The sequence below is a fragment of the Schistocerca gregaria genome, chromosome 1 (genome assembly GCF_023897955.1).
Source record: "Schistocerca gregaria isolate iqSchGreg1 chromosome 1, iqSchGreg1.2, whole genome shotgun sequence".
NCBI classification, from domain to species: domain Eukaryota; kingdom Metazoa; phylum Arthropoda; class Insecta; order Orthoptera; family Acrididae; genus Schistocerca; species Schistocerca gregaria.
The window spans coordinates 1,089,585,692-1,089,604,364 of NC_064920.1; positions in this window are offsets into that span (position 1 = coordinate 1,089,585,692).

Below are 18,673 nucleotides of genomic sequence, written 5' to 3' on the forward strand. Positions count from 1 at the left end.
AAGGATAATATACAGAAGAATGGAAATGGCTTTAGGAAAGTAAAGGCACGAGAGAGGCAATTCTGACGTTACGGCTAATTATGGAAGCAAGGCTAAAGAAAAATCAAGACACGTTCATAGGATTTGTCGACCTGGAAAAAGCGTTCGACAATATAAAATGGTGCAAGCTGTTCAAGATTCTGAAAAAAGTAGGGGTAAGCTATAGGGAGAGACGGGTCATATATAATATGTACAGCAACCAAGAGGGAATAATAAGAGTGGACGATCAAGAACGAAGTGCTCGTATTAAGAAGGGAGTAAGACAAGGCTGTAGCCTTTCGCCCTTACTCTTCAATCTGTACATCGAGGAAGCAATGATGGAAATAAAAGAAAGGTTCAGGAGTGGAATTAAAATACAAGGTGAAAGGATATCAATGATGCGATTCGCTGATGACATTGCTACCCTGAGTGAAAGTGAAGAAGAATTAAATGATCTGCTGAACGGAATGAACAGTCTAATGAGTACACAGTATGGTTTGAGAGTAAATCGGAGAAAGACGAAGGTAATGAGAAGTAGTAGAAATGAGAACAGCGAGAAACGTAACATCAGGATTGATGGTCACGAATTCAATGAAGTTAAGGAATTCTGCTACCTAGGCAGTAAAATAACCAATGACGGACGGAGCAAGTAGGACATCAAAAGCACACTCGCTATGGCAAAAAAGGCATTTCTGGTCAAGAGAAGTCTACTAATATTAAATACCGGCCTTAATTTGAGGAAGAAATTTCTGAGGATGTACGTCTGGAGTACAGCATTGTATGGTAGTGAAATATGGACTGTGGGAAAACCGGGACAGAAGAGAATCGAAGCATTTGAGATGTGATGCTATAGACGAATGTTGAAAATTAGGTGGACTGACAAGGTAAGGAATGAGGAGGTTCTACGCAGAATCGGAGAGGAAAGGAATATGTGGAAATCACTGATAAGGAGAAGGGACAGGATGATAGGACATCTGCTAAAACATGAGGGAATGACTTCCATGGTACTAGAGGGAGCTCTAGAGGGCAAAAACTGTAGAGGAAGACAGAGATTGGAATACGTCAAGAAAATAATTCAGGATGTAGGTTGCAAGTGCTACTCTGAAATGAAGAGGTTAGCACAGGAAAGGAATTCGTGGCAGGCCGCATCAAACCAGTCAGCAGTCTGAACACAAAGAAAACCCTAAGGACATCACACACTTCCATGCCCGAGGCGGTTCCGGACTGGAGCGCCTAGAACCGCTCGGCAACTGCGGCCGGCCAACACATTGAACTACTAGAGACAGGACGTTCATATTCACTGGACAAGTACATTAGTATGCTCTGCAAAAATGATTATCATTTCAGCGGCCTCGGTTCAGCATGTATCCTATTGCCTAGTAGGGACAGGATCCGGCCGGCCGCTGTGGCAGAACGGTTCTAGGTGCTTCAGTCCGTAACCGCGCTGCTTCTACGGTCACAGGTGCGAATCCTGTTTCGGGCATGGATGTGTGTGATGTCCTTAGATCAGTTAGGTTTAAGTAGTTCTAAGTGTAGGTGACTGATGACCTCAGATGTTAAGTCCCTTAGTGTTTAGAGCCATTTGAACCACAGGATCTGCCATGAGCCCTGACAACTTGTAGCATCCGTTATTTCATCGACGCATGTAAGACGTGAGTGATATCCTGTGCTGTAGCTATCCACGCTGCATTCTCCTGGTTCCACAGTTCATTTGTGGTGGCTGGCATGGGTCACAGCACTTCACCCGTCGTAACACTATATCCCACACATTTCTGATTGGCGACAAGTCTGGTGATATGGCAGGCCAGGGCAAAACGCTGACATCCTGTGACACCAAGAAGGCACGTGTTCGTGCAGCGACATGTGGTCGTGCATTGTCTTGCTGAAAATGGCGCCTGGGGAATTGTGCAGAAAGGGTATGGCGAAGGGTCCCAATACGTCATTCACGTGGGTCACACTGGTCACAGTGCTCTGACACCCCCCAACTGTGATTTGTGGTTGTATCCAATAGCGTTCCACACCATAAGACTTTGAGTTGCCACTGTATGTGTAAGGGGTTCACCACCTCGCTGAAGCAAATGTAATCTCGTTATATTGCTCACTTGCTAGAACGACAATTCACAGGCGCTGCCTGAGACATGAAATATCTTTGCCCCTGTTAAAAGGGAGCTGCAATACAGTCGCAGGTCAGATCAGTCTCTGCCGCAGTTGCAATCATTTCATTCCAAGGTATCATTTAGCTCTGCGGCTGATCACAACTATTAGTCAGTTCGATATAATAAAACTTGGCTATGCAGGGATGGCTAGAGGACAAATGTAAGGATGTAGAAGCTTATCTCACTAGGGGTAAGATAGATACTGCCTACAGGAAAATTAAAGAGACCTTTGGAGAAGAGAGGACCACTTGTATGAATATTAAGAGCTCAGATGGAAACCCAGTTCTAAGCAAAGAAGGGAAAGCAGAAAGGTGGAAGGAGTATATAGAGGGTCTATACAAGGGCGATGTACTTGAAGACAATATTATGGAAATGGAAGAGGATGTAGATGAAGACGAAATGGGAGATAAGATACTGCGTGAAGAGTTTGACAGAGCACTGAAAGACCTGAGTCGAAACAAGGCCCCCGGAGTAGACAACATTCCATTGGAGCTACTGACGGCCTTGGGAGAGCCAGTCCTGACAAAACTCTACCATCTGGTGAGCAAGATGTATGAGACAGGTGAAATACCCTCAGACTTCAAGAAGAATATAATAACTCCAATCCCAAAGAAAGCAGGTGCTGACAGATGTGAAAATTACCGAACTATCAGTTTAATAAGTCACAGCTGCAAAATACTAACGAGAGTTCATTACAGACGAATGGAAAAACTAGTAGAAGCCGACCTCGGGGAAGATCAGTTTGGATTCCGTAGAAATGTTGGAACACGCGAGGCAATACTGACCCTACGACTTATCTTAGAAGCTAGATTAAGGAAGGGCAAACCTACGTTTCTAGCATTTGTAGAGTTAGAGAAAGCTTTTGACAATGTTGACTGGAATACTCTCTTTCAAATTCTAAAGGTGGCAGGGGTAAAATACTGGGAGCGAAAGGCTATTTACAATTTGTACAGAAACCAGATGGCAGTCATAAGAGTCGAGGGGCATGAAAGGGAAGCAGTGGTTGGGATAGGAGTGAGACAGGGTTGTAGCCTCTCCCCGATGTTATTCAATCTGTATATTGAGCAAGTAGTAAAGGAAACAAAAGAAAAATTCGGAGTAGGTATTAAAATTCATGGAGAAGAAGTAAAAACTTTGAGGTTCGCCGATGACATTGTAATTCTGTCAGAGATGGCAAAGTACTTGGAAGAGCAGTTGAACGGAATGGACAGTGTCTTGAAAGGAGGATATAAGATGAACATCAACAAAAGCAAAACGAGGATAATGGAATGTAGTCGAATTAAGTCGGGTGATGATGAGGGAATTAGATTAGGAAATGAGACACTTAAAGTAGTAAAGGAGTTTTGCTATTTAGGAAGTAAAATAACTGATGATGGTCGAAGTAGAGAGGATATAAAATGTAGACTGGCAAAGGCAAGGAAAGCGTTTCTGAAGAAGAGAAATTTGTTAACATCGAATATAGACTTAAGTGTCAGGAAGTCGTTTCTGAAAGTATTTGTATGGAGTGTAGCCATGTATGGAAGTGAAACATGGACGATAACTAGTTTGGAAAAGAAGAGAATAGAAGCTTTCGAAATGTGGTGCTACAGAATAATGCTGAAGATAAGGTGGATAGATCACGTAACTAATGAGGAGGTATTGAATAGTATTGGGGAGAAGAGAACTTGACTAGAAGAAGGAATCGGTTGGTAGGACATCTTTTGAGGCATCAAGGGATCACAAATTTAGCGTTGGAGGGCAGCGTGGAGGGTAAAAATCGTAGAGGGAGACCAAGAGATAAATACACTAAGCAGATTCAGAAGGATATAGGTTGCAGTAGGTACTGGGAGATGAAGAAGCTTGCACAGGATAGAGTAGCATGGAGAGCTGCATTAAACCAGTCTCAGGACTGAAGACAACAACAACAACAACAACAACAACATAATACAACTTTATAATTTGTTCTGCACTGTGACTTTAACAACTACCAACTGTAAAACTGCGCTGTACCAGCGACAGACTACAACTACGATGTAGCAGCGAGCGACTGCAACTGCGGCAGAGACTGCTCTGACCTGCGACTCTATTGCAGCTCCCTTTTGACGGGGGCAAAGATATTTTATGTCTCAGGCAGGGCCTGCGAATTGTCCTTCTAGCAAGTTAGCAATACATCGAGATTACATTTGCTGCAGCAGGCTGGTTAACCCCTTACAATGTATCGAGCGAATGCAGTCAGTGTGATGCCGCTCCCCATGTCTACTACGAACCGAAATGCGGCCATTATTTTCAGAGAAACAACCTGGATTTGTCCGAAAGCACTATCTGATGCCATTCCTGTCCCCAGAGATGTCGTTCCATACACTATTGTCATCCAGTACGTTTCTGTACATTCGTCAAAGGTAAGCAGAGAAGTGAACAACGCTCACGTAACCCATACCGTAATAAACGTCAACGGACTGTCACTCCTGGTAGCGTACTAAGTGTTCCACTCTTCCACTGTTGCGCCAGAGCCGAGGAGGACTCAGATCTGTCCTCCTTCAATACCATTCGGATGAGATGCCGATCTTCTCGGAGGGAGAGGGGAGGGGGGGGGGGGGCAAGGGCTTCCGTGTACCATTCTGCACATTTTACACTGCCGAAACATTTCGTCCCACCCGAGCACCAATTCCCCAGATGAATGCATCACAGTCTCTCAAGCCAGTACTGTTCCAACATGCTGCTCCAGGCAGGTGTAAAATGAATGTGTGCAACAGAAAATAATAAACGCTAAAATGAAGATTCGGCCCTGTCTTATTTCCGTTGAAGCAGATCTTAGGATTTCTTAATTCTATAAATTACAATCTAAACATAAATGAATGATGAAGGCAACTAATACTACTAAATGATAACCTTTTTTGCAGTGAACACATGGTGTGTCGTAGGGCGATCATTCTGTTTTTAAAAAAATTGAAAAGCCACGATCTCTTCAATATCGTTTACTAGATTACCGGTTTCAGCATTCTGAAGGTGCCATCATCGGACCGGAAACGTGGATTAACATTCATAAAACCGTATGGCCATCATGGCACATGAGGCAGACCATCTGATAAAAATCATTGTCATTTCGCGACAGACCGGTGTTAGGCGATCACTGGCAGTTTAATTTGGTGACTTCAGTTTTATACTTTATTGAAAGAACGTCCATGAGAGCAGTTTTTTATTACTTTTTATTGGTTGTGACAATGATTTTTATCAGATGGTCTGCCTCATGTGCCTTGATGGCCATACAGTTTTATGAATGTTAATCCACGTTTCCGATCCGATGATGACACCTTCAGAATGCTGAAACCCGTCATCTAGTAAACGATATTGAAGAAATCGTGGCTTTCCAATTATTTTAACTGATAAACGTTGTTCCTGCTTATATATTTATTGTAGATTAAAAAAACCTCCATATTAGAAAGTTTACATTTCCTAAGTAAAATTACTAATCAATTGCGCAACTCTGCACCTTATTATGGCTCAAACGGCTCTGAGCACTATGGGACTTAACATCTGTGGTCATCAGTCCCCTAGAACTTAGAACTACTTAAACCTAACTAACCTAAGGACATCACACACACACATGCCCGAGGCAGGATTCGAACCTGCGACCGCAGCAGTCGTAGAACCGCTATACCACCGCGGCCGGCGCACCTTATTATGACTGCAGGATATAATATCAATAACGCGAAATGACTGACATCGTCCACATACCAAACACTAGAAGACACTACTTTCAAAGATGATCTACGGTGGTGTGGAACATCAGTGGAAATAAACTAACGTGATCACGGCTGTTTAGCTTTTCATAGCCTTAATAAGCCGAAGCAATTTGCAATAGCACCGTACGTACTGCGTCCGGTGAGTCGAAGTGATGGTTCTCGTACTCGTCTGTGACGATGGATGAACTCCAGCAACGAATAAACTCTTTCAAACACTAGGACGGCAGAAGGCAGTCCTCTGACTAATAGACTCTCTTATTCTCTCTGTGTTCAACAGACGAGAAATGCGTCTCAACGTAAGTGTAGGTAGAGGAAGTGCTCTCAGTTACTGAGCACTGCGTACTGAACGACTACTTCCAACTCGGAAGAGAAGTCCAGAATCGTATAGGTTCGCAACAGTACAGGGCCTAACTGTTCTAACCTTAAACTCTCCTGAGAGCAAAGACAGCAAGTCCGTGTGTACCAACAAAGCTGATATCGAGCGACCGCCACATACGCTCTCTCACAAAGGGAGACGGCGTCTCTCCAGCGCTGGCCTCCCAGCAAGCTCGGCTCCACACCTTCGTAATTCCGAAAACGAATCATATTCCTGAAACCCCGGAATATTCTCTCTCTCTCTCTACAGATTCTTCCGAACGCAGTCCAACCATATTTTAGTATTTTATCGTCCAGCGCGAAAAGTTTGCAAGGAAAACCATATACTCGTACAATGGTATGCTTCTGAGTAAAAATCCTTGGAAAGAACCCGGCCTGCATGGTTTACGAGGTGGCGCTTCCTCGTTCCTCTCAGCTGCGTCCAAGATCTTCGTAGTTTCCAAACTATAATCCTTCCCGTCCGGCTACAACACCGGCCGGTCGCGAAGCTATTGTGCCCCGGCGCTACGGTGTCCCAATGTCCGTCTTGCTGCTTTCTGTGTTTAGGGAGGACCAACACACCTGTGTGGCCTTCCACCCAGAGCTTGAGTTCCGCCTGCCGTTTCATTTCCACTGTCGCTCCAACCTCTACTAGTATGATAATAAAGACCTTTCTGTCACCTTTCATGCAATAAATGGTTCAGATGGCTCTCAGCACTATGGGACTTAATATCTATGGCCATCAGTCCCCTAAAACTTAGAACTACTTAAACCTAACTAACCTAAGGACATCACACAACACCCAGTCATCACGAGGCAGAGAAATTTCATGCAATAAGAGTTAACAATTATTTACAACGCGTACGTGACAATGTCAGTCTCCTTTATATATCCATATATACGATGTACAACATATCATATGATACCTAATTCTGTTTGTAGATCACGGCTAAGTATGTGTATGGGTGCTTGTAAGGTGTGAAATTATAGCCACCTTACAGTGGGCGCTCTTTCAAGCTCTTTGATTTGACGGTACGCTTTGCGCATACTTCTGCGAGTCATCTTGCACTTCTGCTCTGCTGATCCATAAGCTTCAGATTACAACGATAACAAAAGCCGCAGGTACATTTCACATATAGGTGGTGTTGCGCTGCGATATCGATGTTCACCTTGAACCCGCGGGCCGACATGGTTCAAATGTTAATCATTTCAGCAGAACATAATAATGTACATGTCCTGCGAATATGAACGTCCTATCTCTAGCCGTTCAAGGTGTGCTGTTTGTTCCTTAACATGAGTGTAGATGAATGTATAGGATTATTAAAGTTTGGCTTATCGTTTATCCATTTTAAATTTAACAGCACGATTTGTGTACAGAAGAACGGTTTAGAAATGGGTTGAGTATTGGCAGGGAAGATGGCGCACATCTTGTTCAATGCACATAAAACAGTTCTTTATTTAACTAAAGTGTAAGTACCGTACGTAAATAGGCACAGAAGATACGTTCACTATATATTTATAGTGTATCAAGGACCAGAGGAAGAAGTAAATGAATGGCCGGTCATTAATAAAATGCCTCAGAATATAGCATTTACGGTAGAGCATTACTAACAACGAAGTGTTTTAAATTTTCTTGATTGGTGGGTCGAGAATAAGATTAACAAGCCCAAGCTAGGAATATTGAGGAAACCTATGTTCACATTTGAATTGACTGATCAGACCTCATGTACGTCCACAAACATAAATTATCCGTCTACAAAAATGCTGTGCACAGGCTAACTCCTTAGCGCTAAGTATTGATATCAAGAGTGGAGAAAAGAAAAGGCTTACACAAATAGCGGCAGAAAATGGTTTTGACCCAGCTTGAACAGATATGCTGCATGCAGCGACAGGGTACGCAAATCGATAAAACGATAAAAATCTGCAGAAATAGAATGTCATGCGTATTGGGGAACAATCTCATTTAAATTGGCGAGGTTACTTAATAACAAAAGGGGTGAAAATTACATTCAGGACGGACGATAAATGAGATTGGTACAGGGGAAAACTGGAGAGAGAAAGCAACAGCTTTTGAAATAAAGTGTCAGAATTGTGAAATTAAGTGCACGGAGCCAACGAGAAGTAACTTTAAAGTAATATTTACAGACCATAACAATAAAGAGAATGGCTATTCGGTGACGGCGAAGGATCTCACAAAAGCCAGCAATCACTTGGTAACATCACACTAAGCAAGGGGGCAATGCACTTTCGGGATGAAGGGTGGCTGTTGTCACATTTAGAGGAAATGGAGATTTTCTATTTAAGAAAACAATCCGTCTACGTGTTAAATTAGGTCACAAGTCCAAGGGGCATTTCTGGGCCCATTTTAGCGACTTCCTCCTTGGAACGCAGCAACCAACGTATTCGAATTAGAAGCATTAGAAAAAGAGATTTTCACTCTGTAACAGAGTGAGCGCTGGTATGAAACTTCCTGGCAGATTAAAACTCTGTGCCACACCGAGATTCGAATTCAGACCTTCGTCTCCTGCGAGCAAGCGTTCTATGATCTTTGCTACGCAAGCACGACTGACGCCCCCCCCCCCCCCCCACACACACACACAGCTTCTCTTACGCCAGTACCTCGTCTCTTACCCTCCAAACTTCACAAAAGCTCTCCTGCGAACCTTGCAGAACCAGCACTCATGGAAGAAAGGATATTGTGGAGACATTGCTTAGTCACAACATGGGGGATGTTTCCAGAATGAGAGTTTCACTCTGCAGCGGAGTGTGCGCTGGTATGAAACTTCTGCAAGGTTTGCAAGAGATATTCTGTGAAGGTGGGAGACAAGGAACTGGCAGAAGTGAAGCTGTGAGGACGATGCGTGGGTCGTTCAAATGGTTCAAATGGCTCTGAGCACTATGGTCATCAGTCCCCTAGAACGTAGAACTACTTAAACCTAACTAACCTAAGGACATCACACAACACCCAGTCATCACGAGGCAGAGAAAATCCCTGACCCCGCTGGGAATCGAACCCGGGAACCCGGGCGCGGGAAGTGAGAACGATACCGCACGACCACGAGCTGCGGACTGCGTGAGTCGTGTTTTAGAAGCATTAGGTTTAACGTTTCCTGTTGGTCCGCCTACCGGTATGTTCAGTAAGTAATGCAACACATTTTTTTTTCTGAAAGCAGGTTGGTTTTATTCAGAATCCCAATACACCATAACATTGAGCACTCTTTTGGCTACAAAACATTATTTTTCAACATGAACACGCTGAAGTCGCTTCTTCAGTTTCCCGAGGGTAGCACAATACACTTCCTCGTTGATCGTTGCACCAAGAGGGAAGACATGACACCCTTTCAGAGTCTCAGACAACCGTCGCCATAACTTTGCGCCCTGAAGGTGCGGCTTTCAACTTTTTCTTCGGAGGAGAGGTGATGTGGCTTTAATCCATGATTGCCGTTTCGTTTCCTGCTCGAAATGATGGAGCCATGTCCCACCGCCAGTGACGATGTTCACCATGTAAGACGCCAGAAATTCATCATATATGGTCCTTCGTTGCTGTTTATGGTCTTCTGTTAGGCGGCAAGGAACCCAGTAGGCACTTAAAGCTTGTTCCCCACAGATAAGTAGGATTCTCAGCCACGTATGTAATACCTCTTTGGAGCAGGGTGTTTTCCCTGATAGACTGAAATATGCCATTGTAAAACCATTGCATAAAAAGGGGGATACGTCGGATGTCAACAACTATCGCCCAATCTCTCTTCTGACAGCTCTATCAAAAATTTTTGAGAAAGTAATGTATTCAAGAGTAGCCTCCCATATTTGTAAAAATAAAGTACTAACAAAATGTCAGTTTGGTTTTCAGAACGGCTTTTCAACAGAAAATACTATATACGCTTTCACTGATCAAATATTAAATGCTCTGAATAACCGGACATCACCCATTGGTGTTTTTTGTGATCTCTCAAAGGCCTTTGACTGTGTAAATCATGGAATTCTTTTAGATAAGCTAAATCATTATGGTTTGAGGGGGGCAGTGCACAAATGGTTTAATTCATACTTAACTGGAAGAATGCAGAAAGTTGAAATAAGTGGTTCATGTAATGTTAATACAACAGCTGATTCCTCAAACTGGGGGGCTATCAAGCACGGGGTCCCACAGGGTTCGGTCTTAGGTCCTTTACTGTTCTTGATATACATTAATGACTTACCATTCCATATTGAAGAAGATGCAAAGTTAGTTCTTTTTGCTGATAATACAAGTATAGTAATAACATCCAAAAACCAAGAACTAAGTGATATAATTGTAAATGATGTTTTTCACAAAATTATTAAGTGGTTCTCAACAAACGGACTCTCTTTAAATTTTGATAAAACACAGTATATACAGTTCCGTACAGTAAATGGCACAACTCCAGTAATAAATATAGACTTTGAACAGAAGTCTGTAGCTAAGGTAGAATTTTAAAAATTTTTAGGTGTGTCCATTGATGAGAGGTTAAACTGGAAGCAACACATTGATGGTCTGCTGAAACGTCTGAGTTCGGCTACGTATGCTATTAGGGTTATTGCAAATTTTGGTGATAAGAATCTCAGTAAATTAGCTTACTATGCCTACTTTCATTCACTGCTTTCGTATGGTATCATATTCTGGGGTAATTCATCGTTGAGTAGAAAAGTATTCATTGGTCAAAAACGTGTAATCAGAATAATTGCTGGAGCCCACCTACCGTCATTTTGCAGACATCTATTTAAGGATCTAGGGATCCTCACAGCAACCTCACAGTATATATATTCACTTATGAAATTTGTTGTTAATAATCCAGCCCAGTTCAAAAGTAATAGCAGTGTGCATAGCTATAACACCAGGAGAAAGGATGATCTTCACTATGCAGAGTTAAATCTTTGGCACAGAAGGGGGTAAATTATGCTGCCACAAAAGTCTTTGGTCACCTACCAAACAGGATCAAAAGCCTGACAGATAGTCAACCAACATTTAAAAATAAATTAAAAGAATTTCTAGATGACAACTCCTTCTACTCATTGGCTGAATTTTTAGATATAAATTAAGAGAGGAAAAAAAACTAACTTAAGCATTAGTGTCATGCAGTATTTTGTGTAATGTATTATCTTGTACAGACATCTTTCATTAACCTGACACGTTCCACAGCATTACGAAGTGTCGTATTCATGATCTATGGAACAAGTATTAATCTAATCTAATCTAATCCAGTATACACAAACTTTTGAGTACCCAAACTCGTGGACGAGTGTGTCGATACCCCCAACAGAGACGTCCAGTGGTGCAGTTAGGTGTTTGATTGTGATCCGTCGCTCACCTCCAATGAGAGTTTCCACACGTTCCAACGCTGTAGGAGACAGCTGTGTGTAGCTGGCCGGCACGCAGGAGATCCAAGTTTTCGGAATCTCGCTGCTGGAAAATTTAAGAGGATGCTTTCTTCCTCAAATATGACGCTACTTCAGCTGGCACCTACTCATCACACGACTACCAGTCACACTTTCATAGATATATTTGCGACGAAATCTCCAAACAGAATAATCCGCACCTCTCAAATATCTGCGCCTGGCACGTCTGCCCATGACATCATTTTCATGACGTATTCACTAGAATGTCCTAGAAAGAAACAAAAACTGTCTACATACCGAGACTTCAAAAACATAAATTTGCCTGAACTCGAAACTGAGGCACAAGAAATAGTTTGGGGGATGACCTCTACTCCCCTCATGGACATAAACGACAAACTCCAGGATTTCACTAACAAAATTACTCAACTGTATGACAAATATGCTCCAATAAAGACCAGAAAAGTAAAAAGGCAACCTGCACCCTGGCTGACTGATGAACTAAAACAGCTCATGAATCTCAGAGATGCTGCACATCGAGCATACAAGATACACCCTACACCTGAAAATCATGCTGTATACAAGCAGAAACGAAACAAAGTCAGTCAAGCGGTGAGAAACGCTAAGCTCAGGCATTCCCGTACATTAGCTGACAATAGATGTAGACCAGCTATCCTGTGGAAAAATCTCCGTAGTCTCGGTTTAGGTAAAATAAAAGTTGCAGAAAATCCCATGGTCCCAGCTGAAGACCTAAACCGATTCTTCACATTACCTGAAACCACAATTGAACCGAAAAAATACTGTCAAGAAAGCCATAATGCGGATTAGATCAGCGTCTACTAAACATGATGGCATCTCTATTGAGATGGTAAAACTTATTATTGATCAACTACTGCCCTCTGAAACAGACATTTTCAACGATTCATTAATCACAAGTGTTTTTCCTGAGGCCTGGAAACTGGGACAAATTAAGCCACTGCCTAAAAAGGACATCTCCACATCACCCTCTGACTACCGCCCCATCTGCCTTCTTCCTGCACTATCAAAGGCCTTAGAATATATATTCCATGACCGGCTCACCAACTACCTAACTACTAACAACCTACTAGACGAATACCAATCAGGTTTCCGTAAACATCGAAGTACAACATCCGCACTGATAAAGGTGACAGATGACCTGAAACTTGCCATGGACAGACAAGAAGCAACTATCATTTGCTACTTAGATTTCAGCAAAGCATTTGATACTGTCGACTTCGACATCTTACTAGCCAAACTTAGCGGTCTAAATTTCTCACCAAGTGCAGTGCAATGGTTTCGCTCAGACATGACGTCTCGTCAGCAACGCGTCCTGTCCGGGAATATAAAATCACAATGGCGGCAGATAGTGTCAGGCGTTCACCAAGGCTCAGTACTAGGTCCCATACTCTTCTCTCTGTATGTCATTGATTTGTCATCGGTTCTGACCTATTGCAAATATCATATGTATGCTGATGACCTTCAGTTGTATCTAAGTACGATACCAAGCAATCTTAAGAAAGCTATTCAAAATTTCAATACTGATCTCGATGCACTATCAAAATGGGCACAGGACATAGGACAAAAACTAAACCCATCTAAAACCCAAGCGGTACTTGTTGGTCACTCTAAGCTCATTAGCCCAAAACATTGGGAATCCGTACTATCTCTTATCCTAAATGGAACAAATATTAACTTCTCTCCCTCAGCAAAAAGTTTGGGAGTAATAATATATGAAAATCTAAATTGGACAGAGAACGTAACTGCAGTGTGCAAAAAAGCATCAGCATCCCTTCATGTCCTAAAAACATTAAAAAAATCTTCCCTTTCGATCTGAAAAAGAAATTAGTACAAACACTTATACTTCCAATCATTGACTACAGCGATATTATCCTACAATGTCTCTCTCAAGAAAATTCGCGACGTCTGGAACTGGTCATGAATGCCTGCGTCCGATATATCTGTGACGTTCGACTTTTTGATAACATTTCACCAGCATATGCAAAATTGTCCTGGCTGCGTGCAGAGAAACGCAGAGATTTCCATACACTCTGTCTCCTCTACTGTCTTATAAATGTACACTGTCCCTCATATCTATCCTCGTCCTTAACGCTTATGTCGGAACAACATGACAGAAACACACGTTCCCATCATAATAAAATCCTCTCTGTTCCACTGCATCGCTCAGTCACCTTATCCAAGTCTTTTATAGTAGCGGAAACCCGACTCCGGAATAACCTCCCTCGTTATGTTAGAGAACTTAAAAACATGTACAGCTTCAAAAAACAGTTAATTACGTATCCACTTAAGCAACAGTAATGCCTTCCTCTGTACATGAATGCACTTCACCTCATTACTTCCCTCTTTCCCCCTCCTTAAATCTCCCTTCCCCAAAAATCGTTATACTAGTAAATATCTACTTTACGCACCAAGATATTAATGTACATCTGCACAAATCTTCATTACTATTGCCAATTTTTCACATGTTTATCATTATTATTTGATGTTTTTACTGTTACTATTATTGCTTTTATCATAATTTTTATGTATAGCACCTGTTGTAAAACTACTGCCAACACTTACTTTATTGGGTCTTAGGCATTACTGTTTATTCATATTGTCACTAGAGTAATCTAATTTTCTTATTTAAACTATTGTCATGACGTAACTCTGATGTGTGAAATGCTGTATGTGTGAAAGACTGGTCCGATGTAAGAGAGGGCCTGATGGCCCTAATCTGATCAGGTTAAATAAATAAATAAATAAATGCCATACGCTTCGCCCGACGACTCATCATGCTTTTGTTCGCTGTCAGTAACTCAATGACAGCTCTCTGCTTGGAAATCATCCGTTAAAAACGCAATTTTGAATCCTACTTATGTCGCGACCACTTATCGAAACTTTATGAAACTATAGGGGCTTAAACAAGAATATTCCTTGATGTCCCACAACTAATTCCACATTTTTTTTCAATCGAAATTAGCCGGGAAGAAAATCGTCTCACATTACTTATTGAACGGCCCTCTTATATGGTTGCACACGTTGCAACAAAAGTGTTGTATTGGTTTTAGTGTTTACTATGACTTGACATATGCTCATAAATTTTGTGATAGTGGCATTTTCGGGAAGCCTCTGACGTTGCATTTGCGGAAAGTATTATCTTTGGTAGGTGATAACGGCCGCCTGTAGTTTACATTATGAGCCCTGAGAGAGAACAAACCAATATGCGATGTTCTAGGAAGGATTTTATGTTTGTCAATGCATGTCTGCTACCGGGGTTTTACTTTTGACGATGCGTAATGGTATGTTATACTACAGTACGATATAAATACACACATCAAAACAAGTTTTGCATCACCTCGGTTCCGAGAGTTCCGGAACCTGTACAGAAAATTGGAATAGCGATCAATATAAACATCATTTCCGTCCTTTTTATTTCTCATCGAAACTACAAATCGCATGTTGTACCACCACACAGCGAGACCTTCAGAGGTGGTTGTCCAGACTGCTGTACACACTGATACGTCTAATACTCAGTAAGACGTCCTCTTGCATTGATGCATATCTGTATTCATCGTGGCATCCTTTCCACAAGTTCATCAAAGCACTGTTGGTCCAGGTTCTCCCACTCCTCGACCGTGATTCGGCGTAGGTCCTTCAGAGTGGTTGGTGGGTCACGTCGTCCATAAACACCACTTTTCTATCTAACCCAGGCTTGTTCGATAGGGTTCATGTCTGGAGAACATGCTGGTAACTCTAGTCAAGCGATATCGTTATCCTGAAGGAAGTAATTCACAAGATGAGCACGATGGGGGCGCGAACTGTAGTCCATGAAGACGAATGCCTCGCCAATATTCTGCCGATATGATTCCACTATCGGTCGGAGGATGGCATTCACGTATCGTACCGCCGTTACGGCGCCTTCCATGACCACCAGCGGCGTACGTCGGCCTTGCGTCGGCCTCACATAATGCCATCCCAAAACAGCTGGGAACCTCCACCTCGCTGCACTCACTGGACAGTGTGTCTAAGGCGTTCAGCCTGACCAGGTTACCTCCAAAAACGTCTCCGACGATTGTCTGGTTGAAGGCACATGCGACACTCATCCGTGAAGAGAATGTGATGCCAATCCTGAGCGGTCTATTTTGCATGTTGTTGAACTCATCTATATCGCACTGCATGGTGTCGTGGCTGCAAAGACGGACCTCGCCATGGACATCGGGAATGAAGCTGCGCATCATGCAGCCTATTCCACACAGTTTGAGTCGTACGATGACGTCCTGTGGCTGCACGAAAAGCATTATTCGACATGGTGGCGTTGCTGTCAGGGTTCCTCCGAGCCATAATCCGTAGGCAGTGTTCATCCACTGCAGTAGTAGCCATTGGGCTGCCTGAGCGAGGCATGTCAGCGACAGTTCCTGTCTCTCTGTATCTCCTCCATGTCCGAACAACATCGCTTTCGTTGACTCAGAGGTATCTGGACACTGTTCTTGTTGAGAGCCCTTCCCGGCACAAAGTAACAATTCGGACGCGATGAAACAGCGATATTGACCGTCTTGGCATGGTTAAACTACGGACCACATGAGCCGTGTACCTCCTTCCTGGTTTAATGACTGGAACTGATCGACTGTCGGACACCCTCCGTCTAATAGGCGCTTCTCATGTGTGGTTGTTTATATTTTTGGGAGAATTTAATGACACATCTGAACAGTCAAAGGGACTGTGTCTATGATACAATACCCACAGTCAATGTCTATCTTCAGGAGTTCTGGGAACCGGGGTGATGCAAAACTGTTTTTTGTGTCTGTATATTTTATACGTTTGTCAGTACGTATAGTATGACGATGTATTGATGTGTTTCCTTATTTTATCTCACTTGATAACGGGGTAATACAGACCCGAAACATGTAGTAGTTTAAAATATCACACCTTTGACAACTGGAGCGCGACATTCTCAGTTCCGCATCACACTGAATCATTTACCCACTTACTTGCTTGCACTGCTCTTTCGTGTTACTGCTACATTGTTCTTACATAAAATCCTTCACTGGTTATGGAAATAAACCGCCTTTCTGGTCCAGCTGCGTGGCTAATGTCCATAAATCTCCGCACAGCCCTGTGCTCTTCGTTCCGAAGTTAGATTGGCCGATTCCTTCTTGGAGGTATAGTTTAAATGCATGCAGTTTAGCTATATTTCAGGGGGACGTGAAACTTTATGATTCTTGGGAACTGCACTACAAATACCCTGCCTGAATTCTGAGCTTGTTGTTACATTTTTTTTACGATACCATGTATGAAAGGTAACTATAATGGACAATGAAACACCTTAAGTTAATAGTACTATTTGGGAAATATAGAATAGCTTGTAACACTTTGGCTTCGAACATAATGCAGTGAAATGGAGAAAAAACTTAATAGCAACTCGTGCTTTTGATGTAAGTCACACACGTAGAGCGTTCAAAACTTCCCACAGTCAGGATGATACGTGAATTCAATGTGCTAAAGCCGAAACATTGAATTCTGCGTTTAAAAGCGGCTCCACGCATGCTGATTCCGCCGCAGTCGCACCACAGTGTGACCGCAGCACAAACTCCAAAATATGTGGTATTTAATATTCAGAGTAGCGAAAAGCTGTTGAAACCGCCCATTGTGAACAGGGTAGAAGGGCCCGGCCGAATTCCTGTAATGCTAAAAACTGTCGTCCAGAGAAACTGACCGGTGCGTCTGGAATAAGTGTTTGTAACTACAGAAAGACACCGCAACTAACGTCCCTTTTCCAAGATCGGAAAGCAAATTCCATGTTAGTATATACAGCATTTCTCGAGAAAAACAAGCCTATCTCAGAAAATCAGCTAGAGTTCAGGAAACACCAATCGTCTGAAACACACGAGATCTTATTATAGAAAGTGAAGATCGTAGCCAGAAAATGATTTTTTCCAACTATTTATCGGCTGTAGATAAGCACTTAAAGAAAGTTTTACTGAAACTGTTGTCGTGATAATTAGTCACATTTTGTATCTATCTGATGCAGCCGTTTTCTCCAGAGATTTATTTTTGACAAGTTGATGTACATTACTATCTCCTACTATAAGCGGTAGAGAATCAATACAACTGTAGGTCTGCGGCCAAAAAACATTATTTTTGCACTTCTAAATAGTACTTTCCAGTTTCCGAAATTTACTAGAGGAGTTTGGTTCCGTAGCAGCAAATGAATGTGACAACGTGGATATCTTCTTATACATGTACTTGGCCCCGAACAAGAATCGAGAGCATTATTATTCACGTTGAAATGACCAGCAGAAACGGTACAAAATTCAAAACGAGTGAGAGATTTTTTTGCATTTAGTGTAGTTAGCCACGTCTCCAATTGACAAGGGATGCCTGCAAGGTAACGTATTACAACGTTACTGGTAAATTTCAGGAGCTCGTGATAACCTGATACTAAGAAAACGATCTAATATAGAAATAAAATGTTAAAACAAGAGTAGGAAGCGCTAATGCGAAACTTGAATCCATTGCCAGGATTTGGGAAAATGACGTGAATCCTTAAAAGATACCATAGCGAAGACTCCAGTGTAGTGGTCCCAAATATGAAACGGTTACAGCTAAAGGAAGTGAAGAGTCAGACATTAATTCCAAAAAAATGGAAAGTCTGCCTAAACTTCGGCTTCTAAACTTCTGATTCTTCCTTTTCTTCTTCTTCTTCTTCTTCTTCTTCTTCTTCTTCACTTCACATATTAGGCACATATCCTGTTACAGTACTCCACCTCTTGTGCAGCCCTCCTAAATTTCTTCTTGCAGTGGATTTATAATTGGGAGCCCTTACCAAGGAAATCCCTCTCCACCCTTAATGTCTACATTGTGCCGCTACAGCTCAGGTCCGTGCATCGTCTTAAGTATACTTACTGTGCACTCAACGAATGTGACGAAAAATGGTTCAAATGGCTCTAAGCACTATGGGACTTAACATCTAGGATCATCAGTCCCCTGGACTTAGAACTACTTAAACCTAACTAACCCAAGGAAATCAGACACATCCATCGCCGAGGCAGGATT